This window comes from Lissotriton vulgaris, chromosome 8, assembly GCF_964263255.1.
Source record: "Lissotriton vulgaris chromosome 8, aLisVul1.2, whole genome shotgun sequence".
NCBI lineage: Eukaryota > Metazoa > Chordata > Amphibia > Caudata > Salamandridae > Lissotriton > Lissotriton vulgaris.
The window spans coordinates 444,364,060-444,368,339 of record NC_141696.1 but is presented as its reverse complement, the minus strand read 5'-3'; positions in this window follow the sequence as shown (position 1 = coordinate 444,368,339).

Genomic DNA, 4,280 nt, shown 5'->3' with positions numbered 1-4,280 from the left:
GACGGCTCCGCCGGACAGGGAGTCCAAGAGGTACGAGAACTATGGTAAGAAGATCTTCTCGTCCCTTAGCTTGGGACTGCGGTCTTCCAACACCGCATACCTCTTGGGCCGTTACACCCACTCCCTGTGGGAAACGGTGGCGGAAAGGCTGCCAGAGTGCCCGTTGGAGGTACGGGCCAAACTCGGCCAAGCCCTTGTGGAGGGCCGGGACGCAGCCAAGTATTCAATCAGGTGTGGACTGGATACTACTGACTCGCTGGGTAGAGCGATGACTACGACGGTGGCGGTACGACGCCACGCCTGGCTGAGATCCGCCAATTTTTCGGCAGACGTCCAAAACACTCTCATGGACATGCCGTTCGATGGCCGTCGCCTCTTTGGCGACAAGGCAGACCACGCGCTTGAGCGCTTTAAGGACTCCAGGGCTACGGCCAAGTCCTTGGGCCTCTCGGCCCGCGCCAGCAAATGGGTGCCTTTCGCTCCTTTCGTGGCCAAGGAAGGGGCGTCCCCACACGTGCCGCCAGCCACTCGCCGCAAACTGTCGTCCAGCGCGGCGGCGGCCGTGGGAACCGCCGTGGAGGCGGTCGGGGGAACAAGCGAAGTCAGTCCACATCTGCCCCCGCGGCATCCACCTCTAAACCCTCCTAGTCCGTGCTTTTCGGCCCATGTGACGCCAGTGGGAGGCAGGGTTTGCCATCACCACTCTCACTGGTGCACAGTCACTTCGGACAGGTGGGTGCTGCCGATCGTCCGGAGGGGCTACTCCCTCCCCTTCGAGACGACTACTCAAGCCATGCCACCGCAACACCACCGCGTATCGGGGGATCACTTGCGGCTCCTGCAGGAGGAAGTTTCCGCCCTCTTGGCCAAGGGGGCCATCGAGCGCATTCCTGGGCCAGAAGTAGGACGTGGTTGCTACTCCCACTACTTCCTGGTACCCATGAAGGGCAAAGGGGGCCTACGCCCTATCTTGGATCTGAGGAACGTCAACGGCTTCCTCCGGAAGGAGAAGTTCAAAATGCTGGCACTGGCTCAGGTCTTGACTGCCCTAGACCGAGGAGACTGGATGGTAGCGTTGGACTTGCAGGACGCATATTTCCACATCCCCGTCCTGCCGGCCCACCGTCGTTACCTGCGGTTCACGGTAGGCCTCGAGCACTTTCAGTTTACCGTGCTCCCCTTCGGCCTTACCAGCGCCCCACAGGTGTTCACGAAGGTGATGGCGGTGGTCGCAGCTCATCTGCGCAGGTTAGGGGTCTCAGTCTTCGACTACCTAGACGACTGGTTGTTGAAGGCGGGCTCGCCCCAGACAGTCGTCAGCAACCTCCAGACTACGGCGGATCTCCTGCACCTGCTGGGATTTTCCATCAATGTGCCGAAGTCACACCTGTGCCCCTCTCAGAAGCTCCTTTTCATTGGAGCGGTTCTTGACTCGGCGCAGTTTTGAGTTTATCCGCCCGAACAGCGGGTTCGGGATATTCAGGCTCTGATTCCGATCTTCAGGCCGTTATCCCGAGTTTCGGTCAGGTTGACGCTGCGGCTTCTGGGGCTGATGGCCTCCTGCATCCTTCTGGTGCATCACGCACGGTGGCGGATGTGGGCTCTGCAGTGGGACCTGAAGTTTCAGTGGGCCCAGCACCGGGGCAACCTGTCCGACCATGTCCTGATCTCGGAGGGCACTGCAAGACAGCTGCAGTGGTGGCTCATGGACCGCGATTGGGTCAACAGCAGATCCCTCTCCCTTCCCCTACCGGAGCACGTAGTTGTGACTGACGCGTCCCTCCAGGGCTGGGGAGGCCACCTGGGAGAGGCGGAGATCAGAGGACTTTGGTCTCTGGCGGAGTCCCGGCTCCATATCAATCTGTTGGAGCTGCGGGCGATTCGTCTGGCACTGAAGGCATTCCTCCTGTCTGTCCGAGGGAGTGCAGTGCAAGTGTTCACGGACAACACCACCGCCATGTGGTACTGCAACAAACAGGGCGGAGTGGGGTCGTGGACCCTTTGCCAGGAGGCTCTGCGCCTCTGGCAATGGCTGGAACATCAGGGCGTGACTCTGGTGGTTCAACACCTGGCAGGTTCCCTGAACGCCAGGGCGGACGAACTCAGCCGTCGGTGCTCGATGGATCACGAATGGCGTCTGAACTCGAACGTGGCGCAAGGCCTCTTTCTGCGATGGGGAGAGCCTTGGTTAGATCTATTCGCCACCGAAGAGAACGCGCAATGCCATCAGTTCTGCGCGTTGGAATTTCCAAGGCGGCACTCGCTCGGCTACGCTTTTCATCGCGAGTGGAGCTGCGGTCTGTTGTACGCCTTTCCGCCTATACCACTTCTGCCCAGAGTGCTGAAGAAGATCACGCGCGACCGGGCACAAGTCATCCTTGTGGCTCCGGACTGGGCACGAAGGTACTGGTATCCCGAGCTACTCAGTAGGTCAGTCGATCCCCCGGTTCGTCTGCCTCTTCAGGAGGACCTTCTGTCGCAGCAGCAGGGGACTGTCCTCCACCCGAACCTGTCCAGTCTCCACCTCTATGCTTGGAGATTAAGCGGCGACAGTTGAGGCCATTTGACTTGCCTCCTGAAGTTTGCAACATCATTCTGGCAGCCAGGCGTCCCTCCACTAAGTCGGTATACGCCTGCAGGTGGAACAGATTTGTGGCATGGTGCACAGCAAAGGCTGTGGATCCCCTAAATGCCCCTCTTTCTGAGGTTCTCCTCTTTCTTCTCTCTCTTGCCCAGCGGGGCTCTGCTCTGGGCACTGTCAAAGGCTATCTTTCGGCTCTTTCAGCCTTTCTAAGGCTGCCTGACCAACCTTCTTTGTTCAAGTCCCCTATCGTAAAGAGATTCCTGAAAGGCATCACTCATACCTTTCCTCCTGTTCCCTTCGTGATGCCTCAGTGGGACTTAAACCTGGTTCTAACGTTTCTGATGTGCGCTCCCTTTGAGCCACTTCACAACTGTCTTCTTCGCCTTCTTTCTCTGAAGACTGCCTTCCTGGTTGCCATCACTTCTGCCAGGAGAGTGAGTGAGCTCCAGGCTCTGTCTTGTAAGCCTCCTTTCCTTTCAGTCCATCCGGATAAGGTTGTGTTACGGACAAGGCCCTCCTTCCTTCCCAAGGTAGTCACGGCCTTCCACATTGGGCAATCCATCATTCTGCCCACTCTGCCCACCTTCTTTCCGCCTCCGCACCCCTCGAGAGAGAGAGGAGGAGCGGCTCCACCGTCTGGACCCAAAACGCGCACTCTCATTTTATCTGAACCGTACACAACAGTTCCGGGTGGATGATCAACTCTTTGTTGGGTACGCGGGCGCTAAGAAAGGGAAAGCGGTGCACAAGCGGATTATCTTGTGCATCCAGGCGTGTTACTCCTTGGCTAAGAAGGAACCCCCTGTTGGGCTGAGGGCTCATTCCACTCGAGCCACGGCCACTACAACTGCCTTGGGCCGAGGTGTGCCCTTGCAGGACATTTGCCAGGCAGCTACGTGGGCCTCGCTGCACACGTTTGCAAGGCACTACTGCCTGGACAGTCAAGTCCGGAGAGACGGCTACTTTGGCCGTTCCGTCCTCCAGGACTTTCTGGTGTGATTATTGGTTCGCAGACCCACCACCACGGGGATGGTATTGCTGGGGTATCTATTCTAAGGTAAGGAATCTATCACTAACGTGTCTTTTTCAGATGCACAAGTTACTACTTGTGTAACGATATATCTGTAAGAGACATTAGTTAGTGATAAATTCCTTACCGACACACCCATCCTCCCCGTTCTGCGAACCGATATCTAGGGTTAAGGTCATCCCCTTTCAGGGCCCTAGTTTCTTGGCACCAGTGTCGGTTTTTGTCATGGCTCTGCGCTTCTGGCGCGGAAAAGCTGTGGCTAAGAACTGACGTCAGCACGCGGAGGGGGCGTCTAAGTACTCCGACGATGTCATCACGGCGCCCACGACGCCGACGACGGATGCGGAGCCGCAGACGACGCCTACCGACGCGCAAGGGTACTGCTACGCAAAACTTTTCGGATCCTGTCTGAAGCCTGGGGATATTCTAAGGTAAGGAATCTATCACTAACTAATGTCTCTTACAGATATATCGTTACACAAGTAGTAACTTGTGCATTAAGTTGTAACCGGGGAAACGGATACCCCGGTGTCCATGATATTCTCGTAAGCCGCATGCGAGGGGTTCCGCCACCAGAGCATACAGAAGCGGGGACAGGGGGCAGCCCTGCCTGGTGCCCCTACCAATATCAAAGTGCGCCGCCGTGTACGATTCAACTCGGACACA